Below are 9,724 nucleotides of genomic sequence, written 5' to 3'. Positions count from 1 at the left end.
AAAAAAAAAAAAAAGAAATACTACATCTTGGATATCAGAACCAATTGGGGTCACAAGCTGAATGACTTTAAGATAATAGTATACAATTATTTTATTACTCTCCCAAATTGGTCTGCTTTCTCAGAAGGAAAAAAAAATGTGAGCTAAATGGGTAATGTACCAGCATCCTGGCTAGTTTCATGTCCTTCGTAATGGTATCCATCTTCAAGGATTGCCCTCTGAACTGTCAAATTTCTGGATCGATTATCCTAATACCTGAGGGAACAGCAAGCAGCTCCTACTTCTTGTCATTTGGCTGAAATTTGTTCTTCAGGTCTGTGCACAAACGTGGGAATTGTCACAGTTGTCAAACGTGGTTATTTCCATTAAACATCCACAGACTGAGGAGACAGTCCGTAGACCACTGTGTTTCCGCTGAAGACTAAGATTCCTTCATTCACTGCCCACTGGGCTTATAAACCTGCACCACCAGACCCAGCTCCAACGTAAGTGTTTACGACCCTAACAGGGAAGTCTCTCAAAAATCAGGTGGACATGATGAGGTGTTCTCAGTGTGCCGTTCCGCTCTTTCCCTCAGCTGTATCAGTGTTTGCACCAGGTACAATGGAACCTACAGGTGAACGTGCTGGAATACTGGACTTGAGAACACTAGTTTCCCCCACTCCAATATTAAACTAGATCTTTCTACTAGGGAATACCTGACCTGTCAAAAACACCTTTAACAATGAGCTCCTGATCTAATTACCATCCACAAGGCAGCTAGTTGTGAGCAACTACACAACTCAGGACAAACTTACTGCATCCAATCCCTTCCGTTATATTCAGAACGACTTAAGTGGAAGAGGATCTGTAATCTTGACATGTAGAGCCTACCCCACCACGCCTACTCTTAAAGAAGGTTTTCTCTTCTGTGGTGTTATCCCACCCAACCTTGATTCTGATCATACAATTCGTCTCAAAGCAAAGCAAATACAGTTTTGAATAAGTCCATGCCTGTGGAACTAGTTAGTTCTTCTGGAACAAGAGGAGCAAGAGTGACTCTACAGCTTTTAAATGCAGACTCTTCCTTGTTTCTTGTCCCACAACTGTGAGCTCGGATGCTTTACAGATCTTGGTTCTGAAGGGAAACAAACAAACAAGCAAACCAACCACCTGCTCCAGGAGGCAGAATAATGAGTAGAAACGGAGACTGCCATCTCGATATTTCGGTCTCTTCCTGCCACTGAACTCTCGGGGACAGGACAGGGTAACTCTGCTGGCTTTTATCCTTGATCCTAAACCTCAAAATGAACTTTGGGTTACTGCCACTCAACTACAGTGACAAAGGGTTCAATGGGCAAGCCAGGTTATTAAACCGAAACTTGGTTAAAAAAAATATTATGGAAAATTAAAAGCCAAAAATGTAGGCCCATTGTGGATTCAGACTCTTCAAGAATGAAAGTTGAAATCACCCCCCAGGTTAAGAAACCCAACCATCTGAGAGCCAAATAAAGAAATAAAGTGAGTGTTGGAAGAAAAGAATTACAAATACCATTCGTATCCTCACCACCCATCACTAGTTAGGACGGTGGGTTCCAGAAACTGTGGCTTGCTGAGGATTGCTGTGGCACCATTTGGGATGTACTGCACTGAAGGAATCATTGTTTACAAAGTCTAGGTTATGCTTTGGATATTGCCGTCTTTGCATGCTTTTCTCCTCTGCCCCTCCCTTTGTGGTACTAACTTCACATGGATGTAATTTTACTTAATTGATCAATCTTAGGAAATATTCTGGTATCACGGTTTTGCAGATGAGTAAATATTTTGATTTCCCTCACATGTTTATAAAAGGGGGGGGGAGAAAATATCCACCTAACTCCAACCTTAATGCTCAAGAACAGGCTTAGGTACATGCTTCCCCTGGTAAAATCCTTGCAGCCCAAGCATGCGGCCCTGAGATTGGTTCTCAACATCACCATAAAAAGCTGAGCATAGCAATCTTCAAAAAGCCACAGTTTCTGGAACCCTCAGTTCTTTTATATGTATGTATATATATGTGTGTGTGTGTATGTGTATAACAATTATATTATTATATATTATATAATGTTATATGATATATTATATAATTGTATTATTATATATAATGTTGTATAATATATTACATAGATATATTATATCATATATGCTATATATTTAATATATGTTATATATAATATATATATAACATATATGTGTGTATATATGTGTATATATATGTGTATAAATATATATATAATAGGGAGGCTAATATAGGACAGGCTTACTGGCCAGCCAGTCTGTTTGAGTTTCACTTTCAGTAAGAGACCTTTGTCTCAAAAAATAAGATGAAGTGTGATAAAGGCAGACACTCCACATTGACATCTGGTCTCCACATACATCTATACATATGTACATATGCACAAGACAGGCATATGTAAAAAAAATACAATACAATACAATACAATACAATACAAACATGAGTACCACTTCAGGAAGAGGCAATGACGTAAGAAACAGTCAGGCCTGTCATCTCAGTCCTCCAAAAGCTCAATCAGAAAAACTGCTTTGAGTTTCAGGCCATCCTGGTCTACAGTGTGAAACCCTGTCTCAAAAAGAAAGCCAGAGAGCCAGCGAGATAGCTCAGCAGACCATGTGCTTGACACCCAAGCTTGACAACCTGTGTTTGATCTCCAGAAGCCACACAGTGGAAGGAGAAAATGGACTCCTGAAAGTTGTCTTCTGACCTCCACAAGTGCATACACACACATAAACAGGATAGATGAGAGAGAGAGAGAGAGAGAGAGACTAAGACAGATAGACAGGTAGAAGATAGATGTAATTTAGAGAAAGAAACTAGAAGTCAATGATGTGTGGAGATTCAGGATACCTAAGGATGACTGTCTTGAAATGTGTAGATGTGCCTATTGTTAAATTACATTTCTCAGCTCCTCCATTCTGATCTCTGTGGCAATCTCTGAGATTCCTGCGGTGATGCCCAGTAAACCTCTTTGTTGCTCTGCCAGTGGCTGTGCTAGACTTGACCACTAGGTGGCAAGAGAGGAAAACTGCGCCGTCTGCAGAGTAGGGTCCTGTCCCTTCCTCTTTACTGTTTTCTGCTTACTCCTTTGCCAGCCGGTGCCAGCGTTATCACCTCAGATTCGCTGCCTCGCTCCAGCAGGCAAGCATCCTTGCCCTGGCAGTACCTGGGTTCCATGTGTAGTTCTCTCCACTCTATAGAACTAACTCCACTGCTCTTCTCAGCCCATCGCATGAACTAAGCCTGCCACACCTTTCCCAAAATGCGTTTCACTCTCAGGGTAACACCCTCTCTAACTCTGTATGCTTTCTTTTTCTTTCTTTCTTTTTTCCTTCTTTCTTTTAAAATGCACATGTTCTGCATTTACTAAACTTGTGATGTCGTAGGAGTTTCTTTAAACCTTTTTTCATCACCTAACCAACAACTTAGTTACAAATTGTTTTAAATTAATTCAATGAGAATCATGTGTGTAGTTCATGTCTCCTGACTAAGCCCTCTTACATTTGCCTCCTTTAAAAAATTATTTAGTGAACTATTCACTCAGACTTACACTCACTCCTTTTGGTTGTTCATCAGAGCTGATTGTGGGGAGCATGGAACATATTAGTCTTTAGAGAAAACACCTAGGGAATCACATTCGGGCAATACTGAATCTAGTTTAGACACTAGAAAGATCGCCAGCCCCACTGAACTTGGTAGCTAAGAAATCGCCCCATTTCTATAGAAACTTTCTTATAGGAAGAGGATAATATCCAGGAAGACCCTCTGTAGATGCCCAAACCACAACTCTAATAGAAGAAGCCAGAATCCACTCTGCTCTTTAAATGCCAACGTGCAAAAATCATTTTTAGAAGTCAAAAGACATAGAGCAGCAATTTGGGGAATTCTGAAGGCAGAGACTGTGAATCATCACATCCACTGAAGCATGGAAGCTTTGGGTGAAGCTAAGGATTTCAGAGCTAAGCAGAGTCGTTTATGTAAGCGTAACAAATGCTGATCCACAGCAATAAGTGTGACTTCACATAAGGCCTGTTCATTTATAAGCACAATCTCCATTGTGTGTTAACAATACTGTGGGAGGAAGAAGTAACAGGGGATCTCCAGCAAAGCTGGCATCAGGAATGATGAAGGAGTTTGAGAAGAGCTAGAAGTGACAGCATGTGGGAGTGACAGCTAAGAGGAGCGCAAAGCAGACAGGCAGGGTCCGAGGTTCTTCAAGACGGAGGTGACAAGAAAGACAAAATGATAGACGTTTGACCTAGCACTCAGAACGTACAAGCTTCGTGTTTTTAAACCTTATTCAAACACTCACTGTTTAGTGAGCAGAGAGGACCTGGATAAACGAAAATGGCAGAAGGGCCAGGGAGAGAGTAAAGCTGGGTTTGGGAGGATGCCGGTGTCTCCGTTGATGTGTTGGCATGTGCTAAGCGAAACAAATAACTTGAGTGGTGTTTCCACTGTAGGCAGGACACAGAAGTAGACGATGAAAGGAATCAGAAATCCCAAGTTCAAACCTTAAATCTACTCTCTGGCTGACTGTAGATGGGTCTCAGAGATCCTCTGAAGCCATTTTTAAACCATTGTTTGGGGAGAGTTCAATATCTCGAGAACTACTGTGAGTACTACTAAAATACTCAGTAGGTTATTTTCTCTGCTTCCTTCATTCAAATCTATGTCTTTTGGAGGAGAAAAAAACCCACTCTTTAGAGTATTGTGAGGACAGAAGACACCAGACACTGGGGTGTGGGTGAGAAATAGCTGTGCCAACAAGAAAGGAGATTAACTCAAGTAATTTCTCACTGAGTGATTGGCCCTTTATCCAATTAATCTACTCCTAAAAACCAAACGCATACCCAGGCACGATGGCACAAGCCTATAATCCAACACTCAATACTCACAAGGCTGAAGAATGGGCACTACCAGCCCAAGGCAAGCCTGGGATTCCGAGTGAATCCTTATCTCCAAAGGAAAAAAAATCACACCACTCCTAGTACTCGTGGGAATGTTCTCTGGAACGTTCTCCTCGCAGTGTTCCTTCCTTCCTTCCCTCTCTTTTCTTTCTTCACACCCAATCAAGAAGCCAAATTCCCTCTCACTGACCAACTAGAATATGAACAGTTCCTGTCTCTCTCATACTCCAACTACATTGCCTAAGTGTATTGAAATGACATCCTTTCTATATAAGTCGTAAGGGTTAATGACATCCGAAGCACAGAGAAGAAGTGGTAGTCAAGCTCACAGAGAATATGGGAGCCAGCTGCTTCTTTCTGGTTAACCTGTCCACACATAGGTAACATCACAGGACTCCAGCAGGGTGAGGCAAAGAGACATCAGCCCTTCTGGAGAAGGCAGGGCCTCCACTGACTTGAAAGGTTTGGATGAAGACTGATAAAGACCTTCCACAAATGAGACACCACGGAGCTAAAACCTCAACTTTACCTCAGGCTCCCCATAGGAGACAGGAAAAGTAATAAAAGAGCCCTGGTTCCCCCACTCCTGTTCAACAACATTCTAAATATAGACCTGACAGTGAGGAAAATCGTTATCCAGTTACTAAATTGAAATCTATTATTGAGATATTTACATTTATAATTAGTCTATAGAAGCCTTAAAAACTACATGTGTGTGCACACACACACTCACACATATTGTTTGTATGTGGATATATGTTTGTGTACCTGTGACTGTAGATGCCTGTGGATGTCAGAATAGGGTGACAGAGTCTCTGGAGTTGGGTATTGAGACCTGAACTCGGGTCCTCTGCAAAACAGTGTATGCTCTTAAGGGCTAAACTATCTCTCCAGCACCTTAAACGTTATATTTTTAACTTGTTGTCTAAGTAGCTAAAGGTACTTGCTGGCCAGGCCTAATGGCACACACCTTTCATCCCATCCATTGAAAAGTAGAGGCAGGAGAATCTCTGTGAGTCTAGCCTGGTCCACATATCAAGTTCCAGGACATTCAGCACCACACAGAGAGACTTGTCTCAAAGCAAACAAACAAACAAACAAATTACAACAACCAAAGAGCCCCGGATGTTCTTCCAGAGGACCTGGGTTAAATTACAAGCACCCACATGGTGGCTTACAACCATCTGTAATTTCATTTCCAGAAGATCTGATGCTGCCTTTTTGGCTTCTGCAGGCACCAGTCATGACCTGGTACACAGATATATGTAGATAAACATGCATGCAGAATGTTTCATACATGTAAAATAAAATAATTTTAAAAATAACTGTCTCTCAGTGTCCCTTTTCCTACATTAACTTTGGTAAAGTATTTACTTCTGCATGTTACTCTCTTTCTCTCTGCGTCCTCTAACTTACAATAATACGTGAACTAAAGCGAACCTACAGACCCCCCCAAAAATGGTTCAGAATTCCAGCCAAAGGAAGCTGGTTAAGCAAAAACTTGAAAGAATATTGCATGTATCATGTATCTATACACCATGAGATCTCTACTGGCATATTCAATGAAATCAGTAAGTCCACAGGAAACAGTGAGAGAGTTGCCTCTTTTGCACACCTATACAACAGCCATGGATAACAGCTGAGCTCAGAAAATATCACTAAAGCCATCTAAAAACAATGTTACAACTTAAAGGCCATTTTCAGTGCAAGATAATATAGTAGCAAGAGTTATGTCAATTTCCAGGCTGGAGAGATGGCTCAGAGGTTAAGAGCACTTGTCTCTCTTGTAAAGACCTGGGTTCAGTTCCCAGTACCCACATGCTGCCTCCCAACTGTCTATAACTCCAGTTTCCAGATCTAATGCCCTCTTCCAATCTCCACAGGCACCAAGCATGCACATGTTATACATACATACATACATACATACATACATACATACATACATACATGTAGGCAGAACAGTCATACACATAAAATAAATAAATCTAAAAATATATACAGAGAAGATTATGTCAGACTTGACTCTAACTACAAACTAGAGAAAAACACCATTTTACAGGATGTCTGGAGTGGGCACCACTTAACCCAGGCTTAAAATTCTTTGCATGTATGCTCCACAAAATCGGCATTCTGCAGTGCGAGGATCAATATTCCCAGCAGCCCTGGTGACGACCACATTTCCCTTCCATCTTCTTTATAAAGTAAAATATCAGAAACCAGGAAGGTTGTGTAAGACAGACCTACCTAAATGTTCTTGCTCACAGCCACTTTTATTAGAGTGAGAAACCTCAAAGATTTCTACAATGATGAAGAGATAAACTCCTCCTCCAAACATTTTCGGAAGTACTGAGTGACCCACGAGTGGGAAGCTGCTGAGCACAGCAGCTGAATCAGGAGATGCCCGACTGGGAGGGTTCACCCAAGATCAACCCGGAAATCCACGGTGCTGTTGGTTAGGCACCGGGAGGCTCACAACAAAGTGTGACTAACACATATAAAAAGCGTCACGAGCCTCCGTTTGGAAGGTAGTAAGCAGAATGTCCATCTGCGTGCTGGAGCCTCCAGCCCTTCACGCTAGCCCTACTTGGTCACGTGGGCTTGGCCCTGTTGGCCCCAAACTGAAGGCAACATTGATCGCTTTCCTACCACCCAGGCAGCTTTTGCTCAGGACCCCTTCCTATGAGTAGATCTGAGACCTGGATGGATAGGATTCCTGACCTCTCTCCGTATACAGCCTCTCAGTCAACAAAACACCTCACCCCTCCCTTCTAATGTCACCCAAACTCTGCCTTCTCGGATCAGTTGCTCAGTGTCTACCCTCTTGCCGAGCCTCTATACTTCAGCCTACTGTCATGCCTGCCCTGGGCAGATCATTCTCCTTCAAACATGAAACCTATCATTCTCTGCTCTAAATCAACCGAGTAGAATAAATAACTTCTAAATTTTTATGGTCCAGTAGGATAAATACCTATCAGAGGTGAGTTTGAAAGTTTCAGACATAAAGAAATATCATGTCCAAGATCCTAGACATGTGAATTACCCTGGTCTGGCTATTATACATTGAAAGCATGTATTAAAATGATACCGAGTAACCCATAGACACATACTTGGTACAAGCCAACTGAAAATAAATTCAAAACATGTAAATCGCCCAGTGAAGTTTTCAACATCCTTAGAATAAAATCTAAACTCTGTAAGCTATCCTTGAAAACCGAGCCTGACCAACTGCTGACTGACTGCTTTGATACGGTCTCCTATCACAGTTCTTCAGCAGCCCTGGCTAAGAAGACCTCTGACTTCCCTAACCACAGGGGCCACCCTCCATTGCTACCTCCCTGTCACTCCATGTGTCAGTGTGCTTTCTTTCCTTCTAGCACCTGTCACTGTCGAAAGTTCTTAGGTGTTCGATAGTTTATTTCATGACCATCAGGTTGACGTTACCACGATAGACACTGTAACAAGGAGACAATCTGAATGGTTACTGGTGCACTCTTACTACCAAACATAGCACGGGTTATTTTTTAATGGGTTAGTAAATGAAAAATATATAACTATAATTATATAAAATTTAGGACTTAAGATATAGCTCAAGGGTAGAGCACTAGCAAGACCCTATGTTCAATTCCTCAGAATGGGTATGTGTGTATCTGTGTGTGTGTGTGTGTGTGTGTGTGTGTATGTGTATGTGTGTACATGTGTGTGTATACACTTCCATGAGCTATGGTGTCAGCTAAGTCATTTTTCATTAGCTATGCAACTCCATACTCAATAATATAATATCTTTGCTCTTTTTATCACCAAGAAAGTGGGCATAGTTTGGTCTTACAGGATATAGAAAGAAAACACATATTAAATACTTAGTATTATGCCTGAGACACCAAATACATAAGTTTTAGTGGAGGATCAGTGTTGCAGTTATCTTAAACATATGAATATAAACCATAAGAACTGATTGCCACCTAGAAAATGGTTCTCCCAAACTGAACAATGTGATGAGAAATCCTAGGTTATGTTTTCCTATCCATCCCCTTTGTCCAGGTCAGTGTTTGTTTGCTTGTCAACTTGACACAAGCTGGGCACATCTGGGAACAGGGAGCTTTAACTGAGAAAATGTCTCCATTGTATTGTCCCACATACAAGTCTGTGGGTCATTCTCTTGATTAATGACTGATGTAGGAAGGCCCAGATCCCTCTGTGTGGTGTTACCCCTGGGCAGGTGGTCCTCAGTCCTATAAGAAAACAACATCAACAAGCTATGGGAAGCAAGCCAGTAAGCAGCATTCCTCCATGACCTCTGCTTCATTTGCTGCCTCCAGTATCCTGCCTTTGAATTCCTTCCTTGGATTTCCTCAGTGATTTGTGCCATGGGCTATGTAAGGCCAGAAAACTCTTACCTCCCCAAGTTGTTCTTGGTCCTAGTCTTTATCACAGCTCTAGAAAGCTGACTGAGACACCCATACAACTATGCCAAACTTCCCTTCTCACACCCCTCCATTTCACCACTACCAACCCAGTCACTTCCCCTACCTTCAAATCATCTTGTTTGTATAGCATAGAATTTTGATTAAGAAACTAGTCTGTAAAGTCAACCTTCTCTTACGGCCCCAGGACTCTTTGACAACCTGGACTAACATTTCCTATCTACATTTGCATATTGAAAGCCTTCCTCTTTCTGGCAGGAGCACCACCCCCACAGCAGGAGGACATGTAAAGTAGTAAAGAACATGGAATGTGGAAACACACAGTTGACTTCAAATACCAGTGTGCTCCAGAGAAGACT

The sequence above is a fragment of the Mus caroli genome, chromosome 11, assembly GCF_900094665.2.
Source record: "Mus caroli chromosome 11, CAROLI_EIJ_v1.1, whole genome shotgun sequence".
NCBI lineage: Eukaryota > Metazoa > Chordata > Mammalia > Rodentia > Muridae > Mus > Mus caroli.
This window is presented reverse-complemented; position numbering follows the sequence as displayed.